The sequence below is a fragment of the Podarcis melisellensis genome (genome assembly GCF_964234715.1).
Source record: "Podarcis melisellensis genome assembly, chromosome: 9".
In the NCBI taxonomy this organism is placed as follows: Eukaryota; Metazoa; Chordata; class Lepidosauria; order Squamata; family Lacertidae; genus Podarcis; species Podarcis melisellensis.
Genome location: NC_138541.1, coordinates 11,262,216 through 11,271,995, shown reverse-complemented (window position 1 = coordinate 11,271,995; position 9,780 = coordinate 11,262,216). Strand labels below are relative to the sequence as shown.

Genomic DNA, 9,780 nt, shown 5'->3' with positions numbered 1-9,780 from the left:
CAATCTCTCCATTACTTTTTATATCGGTCCTGGAGGTTTTGCTGAACATGATTAGGAAGGACCAGTTGGTTAAAGGAATACAGGTTGGAGTGAAACAATATAAATTGAGAGCATTTGCGGATGACTTAGTACTTACACTACAAGAGCCTGAATCTAGTACTAAAAGAGTTTTAGAATTAATTCAAGAATTTGGTCATGTAGCAGGATTCAAACTGAATAAGTTTAAAACGAAGGTTTTGGAAAAAAAATTAACAACAGTGGAAATAGAAAGGCTACAGAATGAGACAGGGTTAACTGTGGTTAAGAAAGTAAAATATTTGGGGATAAATATGACATCTAAAAATTTGAATTTATTTAAAGATAATTATGAGAAAACTTGGATGGAAGTAAAAAAAGATTTAGAAATTTGGTCAAATATGAAGCTTTCCTTGTTGGGCCGAATTGCAGTTATAAAAATGAATGTATTGCCTAGAATGTTGTTTTTGTTTCAAACATTACAGATACTGGATAAGATGGACTGTTTCAAGAAATGGCAGAAAGATATTTCTAAATTTGTCTGGCAGGGCAAGAAGCCTAGAATTAAATTTAAGATTTTAACTGATGCTAAAGAAAGGGGTGGATTTGCCCTGCCAGACCTTAAACTTTATTATGAATCAGCAGCTTTCTGCTGGTTGAAAGACTGGCTACTTCTTGAGAACACAGACATTTTGGATTTAGAAGGTTTTAACAACTTTTTTGGGTGGCATGCTTATTTGTGGTATGACAAGGTTAAAGCTCATAAGGGTTTTAAAAACCACATTGTCAGGAAAGCATTATTTAATGTCTGGACTAGATATAAAGACTTGTTGGAAAGTAAAACTCCAAGGTGGTTGTCGTCAATGGAAGCAAAAGATGTTAAAAAACTTAATATGGAAGTTAACTGGCCGAGATATTGGGAAATTTTGGAGCAAGAGGGAGACAGATTGAAATTGCAAAGTTTTGAGAAGTTAAAAGGGAAAGTGAGAGATTGGCTTCATTATTGCCAGATAATGGAAGTCTTTAAAATGGACAGGAAAATTGGCTTCCAGGTGGAAAAATCAAAACTAGAGACTGAATTGTTAGAGCCCAGTACTAAGAATTTGTCAAGAATGTATAATTTGCTGTTGAAATGGAATACACAAGACGAAACGGTCAAGTCTGCAATGATTAAGTGGGCACAAGACATTGGTCATGACATTATGTTTGTTGACTGGGAAAAGTTATGGACCACTGGGATGAAATTTACAGCATGTAATGCTTTAAGAGAAAATATAATGAAAATGATTTACAGGTGGTACATGACCCCAGTCAAACTTGCAAAAATCTATCATTTGCCCGATAATAAATGTTGGAAATGCAAAGAAACTGAAGGAACATTCTTTCATCTTTGGTGGACGTGCCCAAGGATTAAGGCTTTCTGGGAAATGATCTATAATGAACTAAAAAAGATACTTAAGTATACTTTCCATAAGAAACCAGAGGCCTTTCTCCTGGGCATAGTCGGCCAATTGGTGTCAAAGAAGGATAGAACATTCTTTATGTATGCTACAACAGCAGCAAGAATACTTACTGCATAATACTGGAAGACACAAGATCTACCCACCGTGGAAGAATGGCAGTTGAAGGTGATGGACTATATGGCTTTGGCGGAGATGACGAGCAGAATCCGAGACCAGGGAAGAGAAACGGCGGAAGAGGATTGGAAAAAATTTAAAGACTATCTAAAGAAATAATCAAAAATTAGTGAATGTTAGATTGACGCTGGATGAGAAAATTAGGGGTTAAATAGCGATAATGGTTATGATAAAAGAAAATGAGGGTTAACGAAATTAAGTTGAAAGTAAGGGAGGGATTTGCTGATTAATTAATTAGACATGAGAATACAGAAAGGGGAGGCATGAGGAAGTCGGGAAAGTAAGTTATAAGAAATTAAGATTTGAAACTATATGTGTTGTATGTTTTTATGTTTTATGTTTTGTCTGTTATCTTAAAAATTTGTGAAAACCTTAATAAAAAATTATTTTAAAAAAAACAAACACAACCAATACTTTACATTTAATCTTTGTCTACATAAATTTATGTAGATAAAAAAATTAAAAGGAAGAAGGAGCAGTCCAGAGAGGGAACCCCTCCAAAAACAATTGCACAATGAGGAGCGAACAGTGTCAGGGGTGGGGACGGATTGGAGTATTCTGATGGGAGGCATGGCTGGCTGGAACACTGAAGAGGAGCACTTCACACAGCCATAGTGTCAGCCTAGCATCAGATTTATTTATTTTTTTAATTGATATTGAGTTGTGTGGGAGGGACAGTTGCTACTGGGAGTGCAGCCCATGGAGGAAGTCTAATCCTCCCCTCCTCCACCACGTCACCCCCATGAAAACCGCCCCCTGTGGCAATTAGCCTTAGAAAAATGCCATCGTTGGCACCACAGAGAACTTTTATTCTTAAGGGTAATTTGATGTGCAAGGGTAGTTTTTTTAAAAAATATTTCTATTAAAGATTTTCTTGGTTTACAAAAGTATGTGCAATCTCTCTCTCTCTTTTTTCAAGTAACATTTCTTACAGATCAGCTTCTTGAGACATTAGGAAGAAAGGGGGGAAAGAGGTGGAGGAGGAAAGGTGAGTGGGGGTGGGGTCGGGTGGTGATGTTTCTATATTACTTAATATATGTGGGGTTTTGTGTCAGCGTCGCTTGTGCAGGTTCTCTGCTATTCACTTGTGTTTCTTTGGTGGTGAGAGAGGTTGGGGTTGGCCTCGGGTGTGGTTGTTTGTTTGTGGTTGGCTGTGGTGGCCTTTGTTTTCATGTGTGAGTGGGGTGGGTGGGTGTTTTGGATCAGGTTAGCCATATTGATTTGTAACGAAAAGAAAGGAACTCACTCTGAAACTCACCTACAGGTGGTACGTAACACCAAGAAAACTAGCGCTAATACGCCCAGGAACCTCACCAAAATGCTGGAGAGGGTGCACCTCCACAGGCACATACCTCCACATGTGGTGGCAGTGCCCCAAAATCCAACTATTCTGGACAACAGCCATACAAGAAATATGTAAAATAACTAAGCAAGTATTAGAAATCATCCCAGAATTGGCCCTACTAAACATCTTCCAGGACAATAATGATAGGGTATTTTTTGAGGGGGTCATGGCTCACTAGGAAAGAGTTAAAACTCACATTGCCCTTCCACACACACACACACACACTCAATTTGCATTTTTTAAAAGGGAAGTAAGTGCATGTTGCACATTTGACATAAGGTGTGCTGGTCCGGGGGGGGGTTTACCGTGAGGCATGGTCAAAGTCCGGTCCTGGACCGAGGGTCTGGAGACTGTCCACCAAGGGGGAAGCGGGGTCCAAAGCAAGAAGCCGGGCATGGTCGGGAACCCCGGAAAAACAGGTCTGGGTGCTGGCAGAAACAGGTTTCCAACGTCGTTGCTCCCGCAACCTGGGACCAGGCTGACTGGCCTTTATCTCCTCTGAGGTCCCAGCCCACAGGTGACCCGCCTCTCCTGGCCTTAAGGCGAGCACTCCTCCTGGGAGCACTTAGTTCGCTCTGCCTCTCTGCCTGAGCCTCTGCAGCTCAGGAGAGGCTGGAGGGTTACTGGACCCAGGAGCAGCTTCACCTTCCCCTGACAGGGCTAGGAGAGGCACACCTGCAGGCAGTGGGTCCTCAATCACCTCCAGAGCCAGAGTGGATACATCTGGTGTCTGCTCCTGAGGACCCGGCACAGGTGCAGGCCCTTTAGATTCAAGCCCCTGCCCTGGCTCAGCCGGCCCTGGAGGTGGGGACTCCTGTGTAGGCTGGGACTCCTCAGATGCAGCTTCTGAATCAGATTCCCAGGCCATCGCATAAGGTGTGGTTCAACTTTTCACTTCAGATCCCACTTGTGATGCTATAGTTGCAAATCACTTTGTGTTAGGCAAGGAGGAATGCCTCCATTGGCCATTAGCCCAATGGCTGCTATGCTGGATGCAATCACACATTTACTGGCACATCTCATTTGAACACACCCATCCCCCAGCTCTCAATTTTGCAGGTGCATCATGGCAGCTTGGGGTTTCAGCAAACAGCTCTGTCACTATTTACAGGTCCTCTGCTCCTGAGCTATAAAAGGGGAAATCCCCTCGTTCAAATTCTGCATCAGTTCTGAATGCAATACAAGCTCCTATTTCTCAGCCCTGACACCTGCAAGATGGGGGCTACCCTATAGGGCTGCTGTTGCAAAACATGCACTTCGAACACACATGCATATTGGCTACGTGTTATTCCACCCCCAGGTTTTCCTGTGCCTTTCTCAGCCTCTGCCTCTGGTCACCCGTTCTTCTCCCTCTGCCCGCCTGCCCAAGAAAAGCCCCCTTTCCCGGCTTGTCATTTGTTGCTAATCAGCTGTCAGTGTCAAAGCGATGACGAGAGGTTCATCTCTCACCGAGGCTAATGGCCTTAAAAGTCACCGAGTCAATGTCAATGGGAAGGCTCCAATTCAATCAGAGGGCTGGATGAGGGATGGTTCCTGCTGACATTAGCACTCATTTTGAGTTCAAGCATCTGGGGCCTAGTAAATAACCATCAGTGGGTGGGTCCGGGGGACAGGTCATTAGCCCCGCGAAAAATAAATATCGCTTCCCTTGATGGCTGCGAGTAATTTAGCTCAGACGAGGAAATTTCACCCTAGATTAAGTATGATGAGGCAGTATCAGTCAGTGGAGGCCAAACAGTGAGGGCTTGATGAGTTCGGAGGAAATTTATATGCAGCTGGCTGAATGCAAGATGAGTTCAAAGAAATGATGGACCTCTTTCTCCCAGTCTTTAGCCATGGAAAGGAGCCAGGCTTAGTCTCTTCCACGTCCAAAGCTCTCCCTCCGCCTGCTTCCACCTCCGCAAGTCTGCTCCATTTTTAATAGCTCATTGGCAGAAATGTCCTAGAACGAAACAGTACTCTTATTTTTGCAATGGAAGAGGCCAAGGACCAGGCTTTTTGCACCCAATCCCTCGCCCACAAAATGTCAGCTGGTTGTAATTATGCATAGGAAGCTGTCTTACGTTGAGTCAGACCATTGGTCCATCTAGTTCAGTATCGTTTACACTGATTGGCAGTGACTCACCAGGGCTTCTTGCAGGGGTCCCTCCCAGTCCCATTGGAGATGCCAACCAGGGAATGATCCTAGAATCTTCTGCATGGAATATGGATGCTCTACTATTGAGCTATGGTGGCCCTTCGCCATTTCTTAAGAAGAAATGCACATGTTCAGAGGCATTCAACTAAGGTTTACTCAGAGTAGACCACTGAAATTAATGAACATAACTAAGTTAAGGTCCATTAACTTCAATGGGTCTACTTTGTATAAACCTTACTTGACCGCCACCCAAAGCCTTGATCTCTAATCCTGGGTACTATTTGTTTGATTTTGATATTTCCATCCCTCCTTCCTAGCTAACATCAGTAAAAAAAATGAATTTAAGGTCTGGAGCCCATCAAATCAACACAGTTTTAGAAAACAAAAATTGGACAGACATATTTATGTACGCTATATGATGGTACTTATTAGGTGGTAAAAGAAAGGCCCTCTGTGTATGCTTAAGAGCACTATTTTCATTTTCATTATGAACAAGGGCTGAATTAGACCATTGAAAATAAATTCCAGGGTCTAGCCCTAAGTAGGAATGAGCGAATTTGTCAATTTCAGCTTTTTCTCAGTTTTCCATTTTTCTGACCTTAAGTTCACTTCTCCACATTTCTACATCAATTTGCTTTTTTAAAAAAAGGCCTCATGACAATTCAACACTTTAAAAGAAATTTCTCATAATATACACATTTGTATGCCGTTCTGCCTAATATACACATTTTTGCAAAAAAATATAATGCATTTCTGTATGCCATTTTCACCAATATTTTCACACTTCACCCTAATAAAGGATGGCAGTATTTTGGTTCACGTATTGATCCGCAAAGAGCAAACTAGGTTCACCTTTGCATGCAAAACTGAATCCAATTCCTTCCTTCCCTACTCCTAGGCTGAATGTTTGTGCCTGTTGGGTGATTGTGCACAATCAGAAGCAATTCAACTTCCCACAGCAGACAAAGTGTAACAGAGGCTGTTTTACTTAGTAAACGCAAAGCACACTAGACCAGGCATGGCCAAATTTGGCCCTCCAGATGTTTTCGGACTACAACTCCCAGCATGCCTAGCTAACAGGACAAGTGGTCAGGGATGATGGGAATTGTAGTCTCAAAACATCTGGAGGGCCAAATCTGGCCATGCCCGCACTAGACATACACTATACCTAGTTGCTTCAAGAAGGCTCCTCTCTCTGAGCCCAGAGAGGGTTTTCAGCATTCAGAGTCCTTTCTCCAAAGTCCTGCAACTTCAGTCCTCTGTTTCTTCTTCACAAGTCTTTCCAGCTCTTCTCCACAATTCTTCACCAGAATGTTGTAAGTGGAGCTTCTGATAAGAGCCAAAGCTACATGCCAGTCTGCACAGCAACAGAGATATGACAGCCATGAATGTTCTGCAGCTTTATCCTGGGGGGGGGGAGCTTTTGTACCATCTTATGGGGGATGCGGGTGGCACTGTGGGTTAAAGCACAGAGCCTAGGACTTGCCAATCAGAAGGTCAGCAGTTCGAATCCCCATGACGGGGTGAGCTCCCATTGCTCGGTCCCTGCTCCTGCCAACCTAGCAGTTCGAAAGCACGTCAAAGTGCAAGTAGATAAATAGGTACCGCTCCGGCGGGAAGGTAAACAGCATTTCCATGCACAGCTCTGGTTCACCAGAAGCGGCTTAGTCATGCTGGCCACATGACCCGGAAGCTGTACGCCGGCTCCCTCGGCCAGTAAAGCGAGATGAGCGCCACAACCCCAGAGCCGGCCACGACTGGACCTAATGGTCAGGGGTCCCTTTACCTTTAACTTTACCATCTTATGGAGAATTAACTCATTCCTTAACATGCTAAGGAGCCCAGATTAAAACTGTGCCTGGAGGAAGTTGTTTACAACGAATGGGTCAGCTGATGGCAAGTTAATATGAAGCTGCGTGGTGGTCAAAAGTGTCTCTAGCAGCAGGCTGGCCTTCCCTCTTTGCAGCATTGCAGAGTCCCTGCGGCAGGCAAACCTACTAGCTCAAGAAAATAGCAGGAATTGTCCCTCCCCTTTGTCCTTTCCCAGCCTCCTTTTTTGGTTGTACACAAATGGAATGTTAAGTCGGCAATTGTATCTCAACGCTGCTTTTTACTCGTTCCATCTATCTCAATCTCACCTGCCAGGCGCTCAGGTGACAATTAATGCTGCCCACATTGCCTGAGTGTCATTGCAGTTCCCTGGCGGGGGAAATGTGGAAAGTAGAATTCTGGTAGCCAAGTGTAATTGGGAGTGTCCAAGATGCTCTGCTAAACAAAAACCCGCAAGACCCCACTGTGCTAAAGCTCTGGAAAGAAGTGTGGAAGCCACTGGAAACAAGATGGGCAAATGCAAGGTGTGACAGGCAGTTCTCAGACCTTCAATAGCAGTGCAGACTGTAAAACAGTTTCCAAGTTTCCCTGTCCTTGTTCCACACAGGATTGACTGACATGGGAGCAGACAGCAGTGCCAAATTTACATATAAGCTAAACAAGCTATAGCTTAGGGCCCCACTCTCTTGGGGGCCCCCCAAAAATTTAAAGGAAAAAAACCTGGATGTACATTTCCAAAATATAAGATGAAAAACAAATAAAATAAAACCTACATACAGCAACAGTGTTTTGTTTTGTGTTATGTTGTGTAGGTTCCTATGATATAAGTAATGGGCCCCGCCTTCTAGCCTGCTCCCTAAAATATCACTGGTTTGCTATTATTATTTCATGTTATAGCAAGTTTCTAGAGACTAGATTATGAGTCTTTGTAAATTGTGTTTCTAAAGGAACTTTTGTTATTGCCAAATGCCAATGTGTTTGCATTACTAAGTTTGTTATGAATAAAAAAAATCATTTTAAGTTAGAGCTTAATAGTTATTTCACTATTCATATACTTCTTCTTAATTGTATTTCACTATTAATATACTTCTTCTTAACTCTATTTCAGTTCAACAATTACTTTGATAAAATACCTATTTTGTTATGTGCAAATGGCTTTAGATACCTATTAGGTCGATAAATTCCCATATAACATATACTCAACACAAAAAACAGTGACAATTTGTTGTTGACAAAGGACAGCTGGACATAGAAAGGGCCCCATTACCTTCAGCAGCTTAGGGCCTCATCAAACCTAAATCCGGCCCTTGCGGGCTGGATGTCATGATGTCACAATATATTAAAGTTCTACTAGCAGGGCTCCACGTGTGATTGGCTGTCATGAGGGAGGTGGAATGTCATGATGTCACAACATACTAAAGCTCTGCTAGCTGGACACTGCAGCAGGGATAGCAAATGTGGTGCTCTGTGGATCTTTTGGACTACAATTCCCAGCAGCTCCAGCCAGCATGGCCAATGGTGAGAGATGGTGGGAGGTGTCGTCCACCACATCTGGAGGGCACCATGTTGACTATGGCTGCACTGCAGAGAGCGTTAAGCATGAAATTGCTGGTATTAGTAAGGGATGCGTGTTGCGGCTGGAACTTGTAACCTAGTCAAAAGGAAGAAAGAATCCTTCCTGTTCATATTGTAGCCACCCATTATTCAAAAGCATAATGAAATTCCAGAGAACATCAGATGCTGAAGTACATGCAGATAATTTTGTTTTTATAACCAATTTCAGACAGATAAATACTAGCCTCCTTTCCAATTTCCCCCCCATGAAACCGAAGTGTCAGTGAGATTTACAGCCCCCTCAAGTTCTCTTTTCATAGGAACATTCATTTACATAAACAGATAATCCAAGATAAAAATTTCCATTAGACAAAGGTGAAATGGATCAATTTTCTCTGCCAAGGCAAATCTTAAATCTTGAACAGATAGGGTCATTATTACACACCAGCCCCATTTCAGAAATAATGTATTTTTTTTTAATAAAAAAAAAATTTTTTTTTAATAAAAAAAAAACACACCATCCGATAGCAGCCATTTCCAGCTTTCCAATTATCTTTAAGAAAAGCTTATTCTGTGGACAATAAAGCACATTACGGCACAATATGATACAGTCCATAAAGATCACAACGTTTTATGAAAGGTTAAAAAGAAAGCTCAGCACATTTAAGAGGGAATGTCATAACCCACAAAGACTTTCGAGACTTTGCCCTGACAGCACGCTCCCGATGTGCAAACATGGTGGTCAGAGAAATTCGACAGTGTTTCGTTTTGCTTAAAAACTATAGCCACCCTGCCATAAAAGTGGGCCCTTGCATTAGGTTAAACAACAGAGAGGAATGGTGGTATCAGAAGATGTTGTTTTCTCTTTGGAGAAGATGCTAATTTAGGCTGCGTTCTACCTCCTGTTTGCTACACACTCACAGCATTTCCAGAACTGTGTTTTTAATCTGTGTTCACACAATGACGTTATCCTGCTGGTGCATTCACACAGCGCTCTCTCTCTCTCTCTCCTTCCCTGCAAACAGCAGCAACTCTGCCATCAGGAGAGCAGGCAAGGACTACCAATGCAAAAGTCAATTGCCTTGGTCGGCCAGCAAGCCCTTGTTTTCAGTTCCAGGCAGGTGGCAAAACAGACATTTATTGCATTCCTGGTATACAACCTGACCCTAAAAAAAGGTCACATTTTTATTTATTTAATAAAGTTCATATGCCGCTTGGTTGCAGAAAAAGCCCAAAATGGCTTTCAAAGCATAATTCATGGG

The 9,780-nt window shown here is 42.6% G+C and overlaps 1 long non-coding RNA gene across 1 annotated transcript; it reads right to left on the bottom strand.

Moving 5' to 3' along the window:
- Positions 1-5,792: 5,792 nt before the first annotated feature.
- On the bottom strand, positions 5,793-8,288 carry LOC309377859. Its single transcript, XR_014171737.1, has 2 exons — positions 8,232-8,288; positions 5,793-6,491 (listed from the first exon to the last, which is right to left on the bottom strand). It is a non-coding gene; the product is annotated as an uncharacterized lncRNA (long non-coding RNA).
- Between the last annotated feature and the right edge of the window lie 1,492 nt (positions 8,289-9,780).